Genomic DNA, 8,799 nt, shown 5'->3' with positions numbered 1-8,799 from the left:
TTCATAAAATTGGTATCGAAAAAAGTATCGTTCAGGAACCGGTATCAAAGTCAAAGTATCGGTATCGAAAATTTTTGACCGATACCCAGCCCTATTCATGTCCCTCTGTGTGGGAAACAAATTAGTTGTTTATTTTAAGAGATCTATCTTATTATCTTTTGTATATTTAGTATTACTCTTTAATAAAGAAAAATGACTTCTTATCCGATTACTCGATTAATCGATGGAATAATCTGTAGAATACTCGATTACTAAAATAATCAATAGCTACAGTCCTACATTACACGTTATCAAACATTATTTTTAACATGATTAAAAATATATACAGTATTCAGAGACAATCTTTGTCATGGAATAAACTGTTATCCATTGTGGTTTCCATGCATTTTAGCTATTAAAGTCATGCACATTGATACATGTTCACTGATCAAACTAAAAGTAAACCTTTTTTAACATTATACATTATACATTATATAGGTAATAATCAGTACCTGAGATTATTAGAGGAACTGGACACATGGTTTGTATGTTCTTAAATAGAAACCATTGCCTAGTTAGGACAAAGACTCTGATTAGCATTAATCTTGTGTCGCGCTCAAGTCTAGTTAGCACACTGTGTAACCAATCACTAGTTCTTCATTTGAAAATAAGCTTCCCACAACTTTCACCCGTACAGTACTTTAAAAAGCCCGTTTCAAGCACTTGCTAAACAATAAAGTAAATGGTTACAATTTAACATTTAGTGTAACGTTTAACTCGCTTAAAGAATACAGAATTTTCTATCAGAGCTTAGGGTTCGCTGAGGAACATCCTGCTTATGGAACCAGACAGGTACCAGAGGAGGGTCAATGGCCTGACAAGCACAAGAGTCTTTGAAAAGACTGTGGATCATGTTCACGAGACAGCTGCAGTGTGGCACGTGAGCGTGTTTACGTCACATAAATGAGGTTGCACCTAAAAGCGACTGTTATCTTTTATAAAGAATGTCTCTTTGGATTTGAGACTTTAGTCTTTGCAACGTTACAGATCTTCTTTATGCACCAAGAGCTTGTAACACTCCAAAGAGAAAGGAAAAATTGAAATCGCATCATATGACCCCTTTAAGACAAATGTGATGAATTTGTTAACCAAGACAGATATAACCCACACTGGTTGAATATTTACAACAGTATAGAAGTGAGTGATATAATGATGCTGTCAAAGCAGGATAGGAGCATAAATATGCTTGATGGATAATATCATGAATGTTTTTGTATTAAACATCATAATTTTAGGTCACAATTACAGTTTAACACTTTAGGGACCGATTCTCACTTTTAACTAGCTCCTTATTGGCATGCATATTACTAGCATATTATCTATAGTATCAATAAAGCACATATTAGTGCCTTATTCTGTAACCATACTTTAGATCCCTTAACTAGTGCTGGGCAAATAAACACCGGTATTCGGTATGAACCAGTATACCACCCAGCACTACCCTTAACCACACCCCATACCTAAACTCAACAACTACCTCACTAACCATTACTAAGCAGCAAATTAGGAGGCACAAACTGTCCCCAAACTAAAATATGACCAAATATATATATCTCAGGTAGTGCTATCAAATGATTAATCGCAATTAATCGCATCCAAAATAAAAGTTTTAGTTCACATAATATATGTGTGTGTACTGTGTATATTTATTATTTTATATATAAATACTAGGGGTGGGGGAAAAATTGGCAATACTGTATCGATACACGGACGCCAAGTATCGATCTTTTATTATACTATTTGGTAGAATAATAAAATAAATTTCTTTACAATCCACTAGATGGTGGTGTTGAGTTTTTTTCTGGTGAGGTCAGCTGGTTCACCTTCAGCATGCATTAAGTTAGTAAAATAAAGAGGGCGGCATCGCGAAAAGTTATCAGGAAAGCACCGTCCGCGTTTAAATCGGATGTATGGACTTACTTCGGATTTGTAAACAAGGAGGGGATGTAAGTAGGGATGCACCGAAAATATAGGCTACATATAATAATAATAATATATATGGCGCAGGCGCGCCGCGCCGCGCCCGGCAGTGTTCAGCGCGCATGTTTCACTCTCCTCGTCACTGCTCGGTTTGACGCTCCGCTCAGTATTCCGATCTATGAATGTGCATTCCGCTCGTGTACCGCTCATCGGAAAAGCAAAGTCCGCTCAAATAACACGCTGACAGGAAATGTCTATGCAGTATAGACCTACTTGTTCCGGTTTGCAGTAGCACTTCTGTGCTGTAACATGGTGTAGGCTAGTTCAGCTGTACTGGGCAACGCTGGTAAAATAATGCTACCTTCAGTGACGCTATGCTCTGCTCATATGCTCTGACAATAATAGCTTTGTAGGACTGCACAACTTTTTAGTACAATTTCAAGTTGCACTGTTCAAAATACCTGTAGTAGCACAGCAGTGCATACCTGTTTACTTTTAATTAAAGTGGACTAGATTAGACTGTAATACAAATAGTTGAGTTTGCCAGGTGCATACAACATTTATGACAGGTTTTCATGAAAGTGTTGGTCAGTTTGTCTGCTTGACAATCCCATTTTGCACTGCAACAATAAAACTGAAGTGAGATAAACAAACTGAGAAATGTTTCTTTTTAGTTAAAACAGATGTTGTCAAAGTTTGCCTTAGGGGACATAATTTGAAGTTGGAAAAAGGTAATAAATTACAATACTGTATATCGCAGAATATCGCAATATATTGAAAATTATCATATCGTGAGGCCTCTGGTGATTCCCACCCCTAATAAATACACACACATGTATGTATATATTTAAGAAAAATGTGTTGTTTATATATTAAATATATATTTCTGTATAATATAAATTATATGCATGTAAATATTTTCAATATATATACTGCATGTGTCTGTATTTATACATAATAAAATACACAGTACACACACACACACACATATTATGCAAACAACAACTTATATTTTGGATGTCACACATGTATGTATATATTTAAGAAAAATGTGTTGTTTATATATTAAATATATATTTCTGTATAATATAAATTATATGCATGTAAATATTTTCAATATATATACTGCATGTGTCTGTATTTATACATAATAAAATACACAGTGTACACACACACACACACATATTATGCAAACAACAACTTATATTTTGGATGGATTAATCGCATATAATTGTTTGACAGCACTAATCTCAAGACATGTAACTTCACCATTTCAAGGGATAGTTAAAGGATAGAAAATTGTCATAATTTATTCACACTCGTGTTGTTCCACACTTTTTTTTTCTTTTTTTTAATTCTTAAATTACATCCTCTACTAGTTAATTTTAAATGGTCCTGCAAATATTAATTTGATCATCTTCCAGGTGAAAAACCTACATCCAATAGGTTAATAGTAATAGCATACCTCTCATCTACAAGCTTCATGATTTGTTAGCATCGATGTCTGTGGTATGCATTGTTTACCATAAAATTCAATATTTATCCGTTCAAATCCCTAGCCCCAAGTGAAGTGACAATAACTGTCATACTTGGCAAGCACAAATAATGAAGCAGCTCAAGAAACTGTCAAAGATTTCAGGGCCAGGACTTAAAGGGAATACAATCCTGTGGAACACAATTGGAGATATCTGAATATGAAAAATAGTGGCCACATAATGAAAATCAGTGGGGTCCAGTTTGAGCCCCACCAAAATCATTGCATGGGCAAAAACAGTTAAAACATTGTTTGAAATTCCAAGGAAAGCAGATTTGGAATAATATGAACTATTCCTTCTATAACTGACAAAAGGAAGCAACTCTGTTAACACCATGTTTGTGTTACTTTATGGTGGGAGGGGCTGGATCTCATATCAGGGGTCAAAAATCAAGGCAATAAGTGATCTGAACTGAATGCATGCACAAGAACGCAAGGCCATAAAGCAAGATGATTATTAAAAATAAGTTTTCCTATACTTCAAACAATACAGTACAGACAGGGTTATAGTCAAACAACAACAAAAAAAGACATTTCTGAGCAACCTCTTAAAATGTAAATTCCATGGAGTCATAGCACATACTGTAGTCAGGTCTATTTTGGTCGCAAGCCTCACCACAGTGGGTAACACAGGCCGGAGTGGGCCGCTGGTGTGGACATGTCTCTGCACTCAGCAGAACTCAAATGGCAGCTAGGCTATCGTGTGACTCCTCTATTGAACTTCCCCCACCACTAAATGAGCTCATTCTTCAGAAAAAGCAAAGCCTTGCTGGTGAAAACAGCCTTACCCGCCATACAACAAGGAACATAAAACACTCTGTCTGTCTCTAGGGTCGCCTTAAAACGAAAGCTAGCAGATTACAAAAACTCAAAGACATTCAGCCCTAAAATTAAAATTGTCACCATTTATTCATCGTCATGCCGTTTTAAACCAATATTACTTCCATTCGTCTGTGGAACGCGTAAAGTAATTTAAGAAGAATATCCCGTCCATATGCATGAGCACTTAGGCTGTTAAGCACCATATTTTAAGTTATTATTCACTGATAAGTGAGCTGTTAAAAAGATAGTTCTGTCATCATTTACTTACATGTCTTTTTTTAACCTGTATAACTTGCAAATCACAACAAGATATTTTTACACAGTGAAAGTCAACTGTTTGATTAACAACATTCTTCAAAATATCTCCATTTGAGTTTCATAGAAGAAAATTATACAAGTTTATAATAATATTTTGGGGCTGAAACATCCATCCGTAACTGGATCACCAAGACAGTTTGTTAATCTTGTGAACAGTTTGATTTGTAAGCCAATCAATCAAAATCCATTGTACTGGATTGAAAGGATCTGACTTACAAATCCGATCAGACTTCTCTGATGAACCCAAAAAAGCTAGTGCATATGTCCAGTGTAAATATAGTACAATATAGGGAAATTGAATTGACTGCTGTTAGTAATTTTGGAGCCCAAGGTCTTCACTTCCATTGTATTGAAAAGAAGGCCAGGTCATTCTTTAAATAAGCAATGTCTGTGTTCCACAGAGAGTCATTTGGGTATGACATGAATTACATAATTTTCCTCATTTTGTGGTGAACTATTCCTTTAATTCCTCCTGTCAAAATAATCATCATTGTGTTTACATTTTATTTTAACAAGACAAACAGCTTTCAATTTAATCAGATATTGGAAAAAAAAAATGTTTTGGCAAAGCACTGCGGGGTAACGTTAACACCCCACATGATTTTTTCTCATGCATAGTAAACAAGTCTATTTTTATTTAACATTTGACCTATTCCACTGCAGATGCATGCTGCCTCAAAACAACCTCAATTAGCACTTTTAAAAAGTATCCCTTATGCACTCTGTTAAGGACAACAGCTTTTCCAAGGGAACTCAGTTCTCTTTTCTCATTACTTACTTTTATTTATTTACTTGTTTTTTCCTTCATATTTACATCCTAAGTAACCCACTTTTTCACAGTATTTACCTTCCTCTAAACTCTTGATCTGGTCAACAGCTAAGAAATATCTGGGCTGTTAAAGACCAAAGGTTGCTTCATCTTAAAACTGCTGGAACAGTAGCACGCTACAGTAACTTTCATTACATAACAAGAGTGTTGAACTAAAATTATTAATGCATTAATACATTTCCAACTAAATGCACAATTTGAACTGCTTCAAAATGACAAGCAACTGAGTATACACATATGCATGCATGCCTATCTATTTATGCATCGATCTTTCGTACTGATTACATACCAAAGTTAGGCTGTATCTCAATTTACTGTATGTCAAATCTTAGGAAAAGCTGTCTGCCTACACAGGATGCACGAATGATGTCCATAAATCGATTCAAATTAAAAACATTCGCATTATCATAGGTAATAATCGCACTTTGCAACGCGTCTTTGATGCCCAAAATAAGTCTATGTAGGAAGCTCACTAGGATTTGACACACAGCCGATGTGATCATCCGTTTTGGTTTTGACTGTTCCATAGACAGTTCACGATCAACAGTAAAACAAAATCGCTCAAATTAAAAAGTCTCACCTTTCACACGGACTAACAGTAGATGTAATCCAGGTCTTCTCCGATCATTTTACACACTTCGACAGAACTCACAGCATGTAGACGTGTGTGTCTCATACTGCTGCCATCTTGTCCTGAGTCCACAGCACCATCACCCACATTTTACACCTCAAATATCTCAACAATACACGCGATCCACGACACAGAACCGAGTCCGGGTCTTTGCAGTGAAGCTGGGGCTCTGCCTTTGGTGGTATGGGCGGTTGAGCCCATGTTGTGTGCGGGGAAGAGCAGCACTGTCAGTCGATATCATGTCCCTGTACACTCACTCACTCTCAGCTGCGCGAGGAATGTTTGCTGCTTATGACACTGCGTCAGGCCGAACTAATAGAGTGAGGAGGGGAATCAAACACTCGATGCAGACGTGACTGCAACCCTTAAAAACAGTAACCATAGTTACTGCAATACACAATACAATAGTTAGTTGCTTAAGATGTCTTAGAAAGCATATATATATATATATATATATATATATATATATATACCGTATACATATCTATGCTTGAAACACTATGATGCTTTTAGAATGTGTTCCGTAGTTTTTTTAATTTATACCGTTATGAAAAAGCGTGCTTCACTGTACTGAATGTGCAATTGTAGTGTAGGCTACTTCAAATTCTAAAAACTTTTTTTTTTAATAAACTGCACTTGAAGATAATATAAAATCAAAGTGCACGTAAAGAGAGTACACTGCTTCTTAAACACATTTAAGTACACATTTAAAAAGTGCATTTATGTTAAATTAAACATTTTTCTATAGCCTAAAGTGCATTGTTAATCTTTTGTCATGCTTTAAAATACATTTATGTGTTGACATATTAAACTAAAGCACGTAAAGCAGTCATTCTTGAGACATGGGACAAAACAGGTCCAGCAAGGGTAACTTCTATTAGGTTTAAAAATAAAAAATATTTTCAATTTTAAATGTCATGAATAAGTGTAGTTTCATTTGTCTGAGTACAAGGTTTTATTATTTCAATTTTGCACCCTGTTTTGTCCCACTTCTCAAGAATGACTGAAAGACTAGTGTTATTTGTTACATTTTAAAGTTAATAATAAAGTTAATGAATGTGTAATTACATTTAAATACATGACAAGTTTAAATAAAAATGACATTATATTTTAGTGAACATGCTTGTCAGTATATTCGGCAGTACACTTTACCCATATTTCAAAGACAGTAGAAGTAGGCCTAATTATGAAAATATAGGCTACAGTATATGAAGATGTACTTAGTCCTAATTAAAAAGTCAAATGTCAAATCGCCATGTCAAACCTGTTGCTGATACAATATTTGTCATTTTAAAGCAGCTGAAAGAGACAGAACAGCTGCAACTTCTTAAATGGCCTACATTCAAGCAAGGTACTTCAAAGTACTTTTAGTATCAGTTTGATGACATAAGCGGCTTCTTGTTTCTGTATGTGTATAAGAACACATCTCAAGACATTTGGTCAGTCATGTTTGACCAGCTGGCTACAGGGTAATCTTTTCCTCCTAGTGCTGGCTCGTTTCTGGTAACAGAATGTAACTGGGGGATGGAGGTGGTCTCAGTGGAAATGGCGCAATACTTGCATATGCATTGAAATAACTATTTATAGCATAATTAACATAATAGCATAATTCATAATGTATTCTCTTTTGAAAAAGAATTACATGATAACATTTTTTTTAAAAAGAGAGAAGTTATCCATTAACAACACTTGACACACTGTCATTTTATGTCTTGCTTTTCCTACATTTTGGTTGTGGTTTGTTCTAACCCCTACTGAACTTCTGCAACTAACAAAACGAACAATCACAGGATACTCATAGTTCACCATTTAGCCTCATGCTGTTAACCTGGTTTTCTACGGCATCTGTTTGCCCTGAATGTATTGAGGCAAAGGTCTAGCTGCTTTGACAACAGGTGTGACCGTGAGGCTTCACCATATAAATATCCTGCTGGCTTGTCAGTCGTTCTGGCAGCTTTTGCAAATGGTAGGGGCATTTGTGAGAAGCATTTGCAATTGAAAAGGCACATTAACACATGAGCAAGAGTGCTGGTGTTCTTCTCAATATCAGCACAGCTGCGATTTACCCGTGGCCTCTGGGTAGGAGGTCTAGACTATCTGGAGCATGGAGAACTTGTGAAACACGTCCAATCAAATTTGAGGACATTTTAAGAATGGGAAGAAAATAATCAATGAATCATGTTTTAGAGAACTTCACTTGCTCCAGGGTGAACGTGTTAACGTTATCATAATTTTACTGGTAGTGTTGTGTTTTCAAGCCAGCCACACGTGCTCGTCTTCTGAGGAACTCTGGGTTCTTTTGGTACAGCCTGACATGCGTAGCACTTTATTGTACGATCTGCTGCCCTCTGCTGTTTGAAAAAAATAATAATAATAAACAATTGAACAAAAATACTGTTCCGGTAACGTCATGTCAAGATTTATTGGGCAAAGGTAAATTAGTTTTAATGGGAGATATCACAGTAGATCGTATTGGATGTTTACACAACACTGGTAATGGAGACAGCAGAAATTATGCTAGCCTAATGAAAAAAAAAAATGTAAAGATGTAAATTGATGTAAAGTTGTAAATTACACATACATGGAAAAAACTATGTATTTTCAAATATACAGTTACAATTCATAAAAATGAAACATTATTAAATCATTATAAATCTAGTTTTGATCTTCATCCACAAGATACTATTGGAAATGCATCGTCTTGTC

At 35.6% G+C, this 8,799-nt stretch overlaps 1 protein-coding gene across 1 annotated transcript in view; it reads right to left on the bottom strand.

Moving 5' to 3' along the window:
• The window catches only part of LOC107746956 (homeodomain-interacting protein kinase 3-like), a 37,645-nt gene extending 31,275 nt beyond the window's left edge, over positions 1–6,370 (bottom strand). Inside the window, exon 1 of the mRNA XM_016561314.1 lies at positions 6,043–6,370. The gene's annotated coding sequence lies outside the window, so the exon portion shown is untranslated. The remainder of the gene's footprint in view (positions 1–6,042) is intronic.
• Positions 6,371–8,799: the final 2,429 nt, after the last annotated feature.

Source organism: Sinocyclocheilus rhinocerous, unplaced genomic scaffold (genome assembly GCF_001515625.1).
Source record: "Sinocyclocheilus rhinocerous isolate Xijiao unplaced genomic scaffold, SAMN03320098_v1.1 scaffold138, whole genome shotgun sequence".
In the NCBI taxonomy this organism is placed as follows: Eukaryota; Metazoa; Chordata; class Actinopteri; order Cypriniformes; family Cyprinidae; genus Sinocyclocheilus; species Sinocyclocheilus rhinocerous.
This window is presented reverse-complemented; position numbering and strand designations above follow the sequence as displayed.